This window comes from Canis lupus, chromosome 15, assembly GCF_003254725.2.
Source record: "Canis lupus dingo isolate Sandy chromosome 15, ASM325472v2, whole genome shotgun sequence".
Lineage (NCBI taxonomy): Eukaryota > Metazoa > Chordata > Mammalia > Carnivora > Canidae > Canis > Canis lupus.
The window spans coordinates 30,380,102-30,392,025 of NC_064257.1; the positions used below are offsets into that span (position 1 = coordinate 30,380,102).

General features: G+C 44.7%; 1 long non-coding RNA gene across 1 annotated transcript; it reads left to right on the plus strand.

Moving 5' to 3' along the window:
- Positions 1 to 1,963: 1,963 nt before the first annotated feature.
- On the plus strand, positions 1,964 to 5,978 carry LOC125752591 (uncharacterized). The gene is made up of 2 exons (XR_007402513.1): positions 1,964 to 3,128; positions 4,690 to 5,978. It is a non-coding gene; the product is annotated as an uncharacterized LOC125752591 (long non-coding RNA).
- The last annotated feature ends 5,946 nt before the right edge of the window (positions 5,979 to 11,924 follow it).

The following is an 11,924-nucleotide window of genomic DNA, read 5'->3' on the forward strand; positions in this document are numbered from 1 at the left end:
TACAGATGGCATATGAAGAGATTCTTCACATCCAATGTCAGCAGGGAAATGCAGATTGAACCAACAATGAGATGCCACTGCACACCTATTAGAAGGGCCAAAATCCAGAACGCTGGCATCACCAGAAGCTGGTGAGGATGTGGAGCAACACAAACTCTCCTATGTTGCTAGTAGGAATGCAAAATGGTGCGATCACTCTAGAAGACAGTTTGGCAAATTCCTAACAAAATCAAACATACCCTTATCATATGATCCAGCAGTCACGCTCCTCAGTCTTCACCCAAAAAGTTGAAGACATGTTCACACAAAAATTTGCACACGGATGTTTATAGTGGCTTTATTCAAAATTGCCAAAACTTTAGAAGCAACCAAGACGTCCTTGGGTCGGTGAATGGATAAATAAAGTGTGATTCATCCAATGGAATCTTATTCAGCACTAAAAAGAAATGAGCTATCAAGCTATGAGAGGCCATGGACGAAACTTATAAGCGTATTGCTAAGTGAAAGAAGCCAACCTGAAAACCTGTATACTCTGTGAGTCCAACTATAGGACACTCTTGAAAAGCAAAACTACGGAGATAATAAAAAAAATTAAATAAAATAAAAAATCAAGTGACTGCCCATGGTTAGTGGGAGGGGGTGATGAATTGGTGGAACACAGATTTTTAAATCAGTGAAACTATTCTATGTGATACTGTAATGGTGAATACGTCTCATTATACATTTGTCAAAATCCACAGAAAGTACACCATCAAGAGTGAACCGTTATGTAAACTGCAGACTGTGGGTGATAATGATGCGTTGATATAAGCTCATCAATTATGGTAACAATGATGTGTCTATGTAAGCTCATCAATTATGATAAGTTATGCTGATATAAGCTCATCAACACCATGCTGGTGCTGGATGTGGGTAATGGGGCAGGCTGTGCATGAGTGGGGATGGGAAATATTTAAAAAAAAAATCTCTGGACTTCCTGGTCAGTTTTGATATAAACCTAAAGCTGTTCTAAAAAACAAAGTCTACTTAAAAACAACAACAACAATGTGTATGCTCCTGTCGGCGGATTTGGAACTACAGGGAGCAGTTCTCCCTGCATTAGATGAGAGCCCCCTCCTGAATGTCTCCATGTGTTACAGAGTGTTTTTTTCTCTTGAAAAGAGAAGAAAGCATTAGTGAGTTCAATACGGACAGGTGATACTTGTGCGTGGAGTAAAATTCCAAAGGGAAGAAGTGATATACTGTAGAGGTCGGCCCTCCCAGCTATCTAGCTCTTCTCTCTAGAGCCAACCACTGTTAACTAGTTTCTGGGTACCTGCCCAGAGTCTGCCCCTGTATACGCGTACACATTTAGTATTATTGATGTTCTCATCACAGAACTGTGGCAGCGTAAACACACAGGGGTGCGGTTTGAGTTTTCACCGAACACATTTTGGAGATGGGTTCATATCAGGAAACATAGAGCTTCCTCGTTCTTGTTTTTTTTTTTCCCTTGTTCTTGTTAATGGCTACGTAGTATTCCATTGCATGGGCACGCGTGGCCTAATCTTCCCATCAACAGGTATTGAAGTTGTGCAGGATCTTTTTTGCTACTGCAAGCAATGACTGCACTGAATACAGTCTTGTACACATTTATCCCCTTTCTACGTGAGTATATCTGCAGGATACATTCTTAAAAGTGCAATTGCTCGGTCAGAGTATATGAGTTTATAATGTTGCTAGCTCTCACCCAGACCCCCCAATCAGAGATTGTACAAGTTTGCATTCCCACCAGTGATGTTTTTCCCCCATAGCTTACTGACACAGCGTGCTTTCAGATATCTTGCCAATCTGATAGATGAATATCAATATCTCGTGGTAATTTTTTTTTAAGATTTTATTTATTTATTTGAAAAAGTGCACAGAGTGGGTGCAGGCAAGAGAGAGATAGCATGAGTGGGGGGGCGGGGGGCGGAGGGCAGGGGGCAGGGTCAGTGGGTGAGGGAGCTGGATGTGGAGCTCGATCTCAAGACCCCAGGATCGTGACCTGAGCCAAAGGCAGACGTCTAACCGACTGAGCCACCCAGGCGCCCCTCCCGTGGTGACTTTACTGTGCATCTCTCTTATTAAGAGTCAGGGAGAGCATCTTTTTGTGTATTTAAAAGCTGTACGATTGCCTTTCCTGTGAACCATCTATTCATATTCTTTTCTTTTAAGATTTTATTTATTTATTAATGAGAGACAGAGAGAGAGAGAGAGAGAGAAGCAGAGACACAGGCAGAGGGAGAAGCAGGCTCCATGCAGGGAGCACGACGCAGGACTTGATCCAGGGTCTCCAGGATCACACCCCAAGCCGAAGGCGGTACTAAACCGCTGAGCTGCCCTCTATTCACATTCCTTACCCATCTTTGATTGCCAAAAAAAAAAAAAAAAAATCAGTAAAATAAAAATCCTATCTTATTTTTGACATCTTACTTTTGACCAAAATATTACGTTCATTGTAGCCACTGAACTTAAATACCATTAATCAATCATTACTTTCGAACAGAAAACACCAAGAGACACTTGATAACTCCCAAAGCACATTCTGATGCAAAACTCACCGCTGCCTGACTTTTCCTTCTCAACTCATTCTAAATCTCCTGTCCTAATTAAAACTGCTCTCACTCCTTAGAATTGCTCAGGGTTAAAGAGCCCTGGTTTTTGTTTTGTTTTAATCCCAGAAGGGTTGTTTGTCTTAAGCTCTGCCTCAGCCATTATTATCTATGCAAACCTTCTGAGGAATTTTAGCTCATTAAGATAACATCCCTAACCTCCTCGCCAAGCATTCGCAGGACCTGCCTTCTGCCCAAGCGGAAAGGGAAGGGTGATGGCACCAAGCATCTACAAGCTTTTATCATCACCCCCCAGTTCCCTCCATGAGAGGAGATGAGCTGGCCCATTAAACAGAGAAGTGAAAAAGTCCCTCGACTTCTCTTTCTCAGGCTGGGGAAGACTTATGACAGCAAAGGGTCTTGTTGACACTCCCCAACCATCACATTGCTCTGGGCAGCTGATGCTCTTTAGCTGCTGATTACAAGATACATATTTTACACGATGACCTGAATCAAAAGGATTTTGAATATTACTCTGAACTGACTCTATCACAAGTACGTATCGAGGAAATCACTGTAAGTGAAATGGGAGGTAAGGACATAATGAAGGTATAAGATACCATTGGGGATAATAAGATGGAGATCAGGAAGTAGGTTTGTAAATAGTAGGGTGGATATATGGGAAAAGCCACTGTCTGTCGTCCTGGTTCTCCACCCCATGCTGGGCCGAAGCAGTCGATCTGAGAAAAGAGTGACTATATCCAATCCTATTGCGGTGAGGAAAAAAAAAAGAACACAAACAAACAAACAAAAAAACCACACACTCACAGGAAAGTTTGGTGAATGAGATTCAGGAAACATATTCTCAACCCCAACACACTTCATTGGACCAGCTCTAGGTAATCTTAGTAGGGATTATAGATCTCCATTCATCTTTCTAATTAGGAAGAAAATAAACTATAAGCAGGAGGCCAGATTGAAGCTATAATGTGATTTAAAAAAAAAGAAAAGAATTATCTTGGTCAAATTTTCTAGAAAATAAAACCAGAGGCAAAGATCCCTTGTGAAGCCTGTGTTGAAAGGTGCAATCTCAAGGCTTCAAAAGCCAGAGAAAGGGAGAGAAAGTGGGGAAAGAAGGAATGCGGATGCCAGGTGGCGTGTTAAGGAACTGGTAATAACCCCACAAGGAAATTTGCGAATTTCCTTGCTTGTCCTACAAGTCACCTTGAGGCAGTTCCTTGGGGTGGGGGAGATGATCCTCAGCTGCCTGGAAGCCATGGGATGGGACCGGCCATCCAGAAGGTACGAGAGCCTCATCAGCTCAGACCCCGGCTCCTGTTGCAGCAGGTAAGGTCTCTCCAAAGCTGCACCCTCAGGGCTCTGTCCTTTCAGGAGTAGGCCGAAGCCCGGGGATCAGGTGGGGCTGGGGAATGTCGAGAGGCACAAAATTTAGTCCAGTACGGTCATGTTTTAAAATCGTGAAAAATAATTGTAAAGCTTTTTAGGATTCAAGAATTAGTGCTTTTGTGAAGGTTGAGACGAAGGACTTTCAGAGAAATGAGTCACCCAGTCATAATGAGTATGGGGGTAGAAATTCTATTATTAATGGGATTTATGATTGAGGAAAGATTGTTTATGGCTCTTCAGATGGGTTTATGGACTGAGTTTACTCACTCTTACTCAGGTGATTTTTATTATTAAGGATCATTTTTAAAGGAGTGTTTGTTAATTTTAAAAACGCTCCAACCACAACGCTCTGTTTCCAAATGGTCTATAATTTGTGCTAAGAAGTATTTTTCAACTTCTACACACCAAGGAGAAAGGTGACAAGCTCTTATCCCTCTGCACATTTGTGTGCAAACAACCGGGTCCTGTAGTACGGTGCTAGGGTCGGGAGGGCAGATGGCAGCGAGGGAAACAGGGAAACAGCAATGGAAGAGAGTCTATCTGTGAAGTGAGTTTCATACATCTAAAGATAAAATACCAAACCACTTATCCTAGCAGATACATCCAGGTGACCCTTGGAAATTCTAAGTAGAAGTAACAGGAGGGCCTACATGAAGTTCTGAAAAAAGTTGATCAAATTGTGTATTCTCTTGAATTCTTGGGTTTCTAGAACCTTAGTTCAGCTATCCAAGTGGAACCGCCCCAGTTGGTGTCATCTCCATACCTACAGCAAGAGGTACCTTCAAGAGCAACACATGGGCACTTGTCTCCGAGGTCAAAATATCTTCATGTCCTTTTCATGTGACACCCCCCCGCCCCCCAGAGCCCCACTAAGAACAATCTGGGTTTCCCTGCCTCTATGCATAGTTTACCTGAATCTGCATCTCCCCGCAGCTTCCCTATAGGCGTTTGCCAATCCCTTATGAGGTCAGGAGCTTGCCCTGTGACATGGGGAGAATATTTATGTAGTTACATCACATCCTGCGGGGCAAAGGAGACAGCGTGAGAAAGCCTGTTGCCACTAAGCGTCTGTAGTTTGTCCCTTGCGAAGGTTTCATGTCAAAACCTGGAGGAGAGGCTAGATGGTCGGGGCCTGAGTTTTCTCACTCTCTCCCTGGAGCTCGGATGTCTGAGAGGGATCCGTGTGGCTATGGGTTTGCATGTTAGCACCTGAAAGAGGGCGCAGCCCCCACCCTGGAATGAATGTACTCTTCCAAAAGGATTCATTTCCAGAGGGTGGTGGAAGGAACAACAGACACAGCCCTGTGCCCACACACACCGCCATCTGCCGTTCCAACCACATGTCTCTGCCCCCCATTTCCTGCAAGTGATTCATCTATTCTTTATCTCCTTCTTCAAAGATAACTGTGTAGGCTTTTAAGGAGGGGGGTGGGGGGGAAAGTCATTAAGAAAAGTGGAATCCGGAGTTCTGGGGGTGAGGTAGAGCCGATTAAACAGTCTGGAATTTCACAAAGCAAGCTGGGCGGGTGCGGACTCTGGGCCTCCTCTCTCCCACTGGTGCATCATTTCGCAACAGCTTATCAGCACCCATCAGCGGCAACGGCTGCAAACTGGGAGCAAACTGGGAGCAAACTGGGAGCCCGGAGCTGCCAAGGAGCAGAGAAGAAGGGCAGAAGTCAGGAAGAGGATTTGGGATTTCCCGGGGCGCTGCTCCTCTTACCTGCTGGCGTCCTTGGCTTCGGTCTCTAATTTTCTCTCATTTCACACCAATGATTTAGATCTCTGTGACTTTTAAGTTTTTATTTAAATTCCAGGTGGTGGGTACACCTGGGTGGCTCAGGGATTGGGCATCTGCCTTGGCTCAGAGCCTGATCCCGGGGTCCTGGGATCGAGTCCCTGCATGGAGCCTGCTTGTCCCTCTGCCTCTCTCTGTGTGTGTCTCTCATGAATAAATAAATAAAATCTTTAAAAATAAATAAACAAACTCCAGGTGGTGAACACACAGTGTGATATTAGTTTCAGGGGTACAAGATCGTGATGCAGCGCCTGGTGGTCCCCGCAACAAGTGCAGCCCTGGGAAAACTGCAGACCCTTGGTGCATCTGCATGTATCCTTGGGCAGGGGCCGGGAGAATCTTCTGGGTGTCCGCCTAGCACATGTGCTACGGCCCCGAGCGCCATGGGTGTTTTAGATCGGTAGATTCGAAAGCTGCCTCCACGTCAGGCTTTGAAGGAGATCCTGGGCACCAGCCAGAGAAGGTGGTGATGGCTCGGGTGCTCGACCCCAAAGGGTGCTGGTGGCGACGGGCAGGTGGGGAGAGGACGAGCGCATCCCAAAGGGGTGATCCATGGGTAGCTGCTGAGTCGGCCTCAAGCTGGAGGCTCGGACTTGGCTCTGCTTCCAGCCTCCAGGACAGGCGGAGAGGTGCTGAGCCCGTGGCAATCTCAGGGGCTCGCAGGTACCTTGAGGGATGCAGCCGCCGACCTCGGGGGGCAGGGGAGAGACGGAGAGGCCAAGGCATGCAAGGTGCTCCGCGTGGCCCTCGCCCCAAGGCGGAGGGTAGTTATCCCAGGACCAGGAAACCTCCCTATCACTTCACTTTAATTTCTGCCACGACCCACACCTGAGAGCTAGCAAGGAAAAGCACTCCTAGGGGAAGTAGGGAGCTGGGGCCAATTCCGGGGAGGCTTCACTCATCAAGAAAGCCAGGGTAGGCATCCTGTGGGACCTGCCAGGAGGACTGCATGGGACATCATCTCCTTGTTAGTGGAAGACCCAGGGTGGAGGGGAGAGCAGAGGGACAAGCAGAGCCTGATCACACCTTCCTCCCAACCCCCAGTGGCCCCGACCTCCCCCGAGGCAAGTGGAAGGCCCGAGGAATGAGGAATTACACTGCTTAATAGAATAAACAGATCCCAGATCAGATCGAGCTCTTAAAATGTTAGCCTAATGCCTCCATTTTCTTATCTGTATAATGGGTATTATAATAGCCCTTACATCTTGGGTTGCTGCGAAGACGAAATAAGATAATCCCCCTGGGGGATGGAGGACAGAAGCCCCGGACAGTCAGCAAGCAGGACACAAACGTTAGCTACTGTTAACGTTCCGCATTTATTTATTTATTTTTGTCAGCATATGGAATTGTCAAGCATCACTTCATTCATTACTTTAATTATCAATTGATCCGTTTGAATTTAACACATACTTGCTCACTCAGTCACTCTACTTATTTATCATCAGATATTTATTGAGATCTTGCACTGGGATGGGCCCATGCTGGGCTCCGGAGGCGCCAAGACTCATTTGGTGAGAAATCTGAAGGCTGATGGGGAGAGAGACGGGTGAAGGACAGCAGGGCAGGAAAAAGTGTACTAAGTGTCATAACCGAGAGCTGTGTAAAGTGCTCCTGGAACTCACCGGGGCCTGGGAGGGCTTCACACAGAAGATGCTCTTTGAACTGGATCCCGAAAGATGAGCAGCCTGAGGAGTCTGGGCTGTGAATTTCAGATAACAAAAACAACTTGCAGAAAGGGTCCACACTTCCAGTTAGAAAAGAAGTCCTGGGGACATCACGTATAGCATGATGAGCACGGGTAATAATTCTCTGTTGCATAATTGAAAGTTGCTGAGAAAGTAGATATTGAAAGTTAAAAAAAAAAAAGAAAAAGAAAGAAAGAAAAGAAAGAAGAAAGAAGGAAAGAAAGAAAGAAAGAAAGAAAGAAAGAAAGAAAGAAAGAAAGAAAGAAAGAAAGAAAAAGGAAGGAAGGAAGGAAGGAAGGAAGGAAGGAAGGAAGGAAGGAAGGAAGGAAGGAAGGAAGGAAGGAAGGAAGGAAGGAAGGAGTTGTGGAAACAAAAGGGCGGGGGGCCACGAGGACTTTGGTGTGGGCGGTGTCCCGCCATCCACCTGGCACCCCGCCCTGGAATCAGGCTCGACCTTTGGCTGGGGTAGAGAGCCCCACCTGTCATCAGGCCCCAGCCCAGGTGCTGAGCCCTCCTTGGCCGAGGAAATACAAGCAGTTCACCTGGTTCATTGTCTGTGTGGTCAGCCAGGCTTTGGAGTGTCTTCTGAGCTCCTGCTTCGTTGACCCCAGAGAAGTGTCCACTTTATTCCTGCCACAGGCTCTACCTAGTAATTCCAGTCCTCATTCCTAAAACTGGAATCCTGCCTTTTTGGCCCTCCCCAGAGCTTGGGGGCTCTTCCCAAGCCCTGTCCTTGGCCCTGGGGCTCCCTCTAGGTTGCTTGGTCCATCGATGGTTATTGGCCACCAGATTCCTCCTCTTTGCCCTCCTTGGGGTGGCCTCCCAATGGCCTCCACATGGCTGACCTGCCTCTTTCCTGCCTCAACAAAAACCCCTGTCTACAACTGTTCCAACCGCCTGGCAACACTGCCCTCAGAACCTTCACATCAGCGAAACTGGTTTGGCTCACCATTGATGGAACTCCCAATTCGGTGACTATGGCCAACGGAAAGTTCATGACCTTGGTATTAAAAGTACCACCAAACCCAGGCTCTTGGAGATACAGGTATGCCATGAGCTTTTGTAAATTCCCTATAAAAATCTGGACTTGCACAAGATTTCCAATATCAACTATCAGAATTTGTGCTACCAATGAGCCTTGGCTTTGTGGGCCAGGCCTGCCTGCACGGATGAGCATCCTGCGGCGTGGATTAGTTTCCTTGACACTGCTCAGGGGATTAGGACACCAGTCATAATGCTACCAGCCACAACTTTAAAAAAAACAAACTTGGGAATGAAAGTCACAAGAGGAAATGAGGACCATTTGGAAATTTGAGAACCCACACGTCCTCTGGGGTTTTTTTTTTTTTGTTTTCTTCTTCTTTTTTTTTTTTTTTTTTTTTTCCAGGAAAAATTTCAAAGTTTCAACCTGTTCTAATGCTAGCCCATCTGGCTGCTTTATTAGTGACAACAGCAGCATCTTCTAAGGCTCTCGTCTGAGGCAGTACTTTCCAAAAAAATTACAGAAAGAACTTTTGGATTTGATGTACCATATTTTGTATTTTTTTTCTTTGAAAAAAAAATAAATCCCAACTGGAGAGCATTTTAGAGAGATGCTCTAAATTTCTATGTGCATAGAAATATTCAGTGAGTCATGCCTAGTGTTGTAGGTCTATTCCGGTGCGTGGGGTTTCCAGAACAATTACATAAGTGTTAGCATAGCCAGGAACTTTTGACATTTGTGGCAGCTTAATGGAGTTCTTTTCATCATTGAAAATATCCTAATTGTTGTTTCCTTAAATTTGAAATGCATAAAACTGGTGAAGCAGTATAAATTGATTTTGAGGCATTTCTATGAAATGTGCTTTGTTGGCAAAGAGACTGAAGAAAATTTATTTGGAATGAAATACAGGTGATCAAGCTGTAACAAATACAATAATCTTATCATCCAGCAGAAATTGCTGTAGAGCATAAATTGTACCTGAGACATTGTTCTTTCCTTTCTCCCATCCATCAAGATTTCCTTTATAATCTGACTGTCCGCAGCATTTTGTTTACTTAGCATTAAATATGGGATTTGAAAATGCTGGATTTCCGAAGGCTACTAGAACACACCAATACCTTGCTTTTATTTTTTCAGAAGATTGCCCAGGAAATAATGGGATATTTCAAGTACGACTTAGGTTTGTGAAAATGTTAGTTGCCTTTTTGTTTGTTTGTTTGAAGACACTCAAGTTCCAAGGTATCTTCCAATAAGACGAACTAGAGAAAGATCCAACTAGAGCTATGATTGACTCAACTTTTCCATCTCAAAAGTGTGCCTCCCCAAATCCAGGGCTTAGGGGCTTTCTAGAGAGGGGAAAGTCCTTAGTTCTTGCAGATGTTGTGTGTCTTGCACAACTTCCCTACTGGCTTATTTTCATGCAGATAAGAGGTTGTAGTTATGGGTGTCACTATTTATTGATTCAAAAGACTGGTGCAAAGGACAGGCAGGCAGAGAGGGCACTGACTCACAAAGGTTGCCCTCTCCTTGTCCCTTTGGAAGGGACAGGACGGTCCATCGGGTCCAACTCTGCACACCCAAGTGCTGTTGGATTCTTCCCACACGACCACAAGCACTTGAAAACCCTTCCTCTGTAGCAAAGCCTGTAAGCGCAGAGCAGCCTGGGAATCCCCATAGGTGAGGCTGTGTGAACTGCGTGGGCTGTGGTTGCATAGGTGAGAATGTAAATGGAACCACAAATATAGTAAGTATGCCTGTGACATATAGTCATCACTAGAGCTTGCTTGTTGGTATTGGACTACTATGTGCCATCCAGGATTGTTTCTAAGAATCTACTGAACATGTGCCCCTGGGGCTCAAGAGATAAGATGGAAAGAGGAATTTGGTGTCCTTGATAAGATTTCTAGACAATGGGGAGGATTTTTTTTTTTTTTTTTTTTAGGAGAAAATTATATACAGCCCAGGGCTGGGAGGGTGGAGTGGGAAGAAGACAGCCTTCTTGAGTAAGAAAATGCTGCCAAAACCAAGACCAGCTCAGATTATACCCTCTAGACCAACAGAAAAGAGGTGAGGGGAGCTGTCCTACTCTGTTTCACTGAAAAACTCCTCATCCTACTCTTCATATTCCTGGCTTTCCACATCCGGTAGTCACCAAGCCCAAGGAGCCTGATCTCTGAGTCAGGAATCCATCTTCCCCTTCTCCATTTCTCCAGCCACTGAGCTCAATCTCTTACCATCTTTCACCTGAATTACTGCAGTAGCCTCCTAACTGGTCCTCCTGATTTCCATCTTCTCCTAACAACCCATATCTCATCAAGGGAATCTTTCATTGTTTAATAATGGGAATTTATTGAGAGTGTTTCTGTCAACCCTCAGGATTGACCAGAAGGCTCAGAAATTGATAGAATCTGGTGGGAGGTGGGGTGGGGGGTGGTGACGCGATAGGTCTAGGAGCTCTTCAACAGTGTTGTAGTGCCCTGCCCCCAAATGAATGATCTTCCATCATTTCTGGGGAATTATTTTCTAGCTTTCTATCCTCTTTTCAAGATTTTGATTCTAAAACATGAACATTTGTTCCAAGTTGGTCAGGTGGCTACTTGTTGGTGAGTAGAGGGTTCAGGGCACATAGATTTAACAGTCTCATTGCACTCTCCAGTGGGGGGTTAGGGGAAGAGGCAATCCTTCAAAAGGAAATAAAAATGGAGTAGATAATGGATGTTCAAAAATCAGTTAAAAAAAAAAATCAGCATGTGTCCACAATATGCTGACTATCGAAGCGGCACCCAAGTGCAATGGAAATACATCTATTATCCTTTTGTTACCTTATAAGTTAACATGATATAAGCTTGTTAACTTATATCTCTCTTCCCTGATAGACACTGAAGTCATTGAAGGAAGAGCCATGTCTTATTCATCTTTGTGTGCCTGGCCTTTCACAGATGCACACAATAAATATTCATTGTATGAACGAATGAATCAACGTCCACTTAAATGAAAGCTTTGTTTGGTCTATTCTACAAGCTTCTGGAGTTGCTCCATGGTCCCCCAGCTTTCAGTGATCCTTCTTCCTGACCTAACCTGCTCAGCTCAGAACTCAGGAGTACTCAGTCCATTCACCCCCTGGGTGCTCCCAAAGGGGGAGAGAAAGAACCAAGAGACTCTATGTCAAATATGTCAAAAATAGGATTCTTTCTAACTCCTATTCATCCATCTTTTTTGTCACTATGTGGTCTTCAAGAACTCCTAGTATACATTTGTTTCTGGGCTGCTTAGTAATTCTTGATGAGCTGATATCTAACTATCTTATTTGACATAATAAAATGAATGGAAAGAATTTATTTATGTATTTACTTATTTTTAAGAATGTGTTTTAAAATCAAACAGATGTAGGTTCCTATATGAACCTACTAATAACTAGCTTTGTGACCCTGGATACTTTTTTTTTTTTTTAACTGCTCTGGATCTTGGGTTACACATATGTT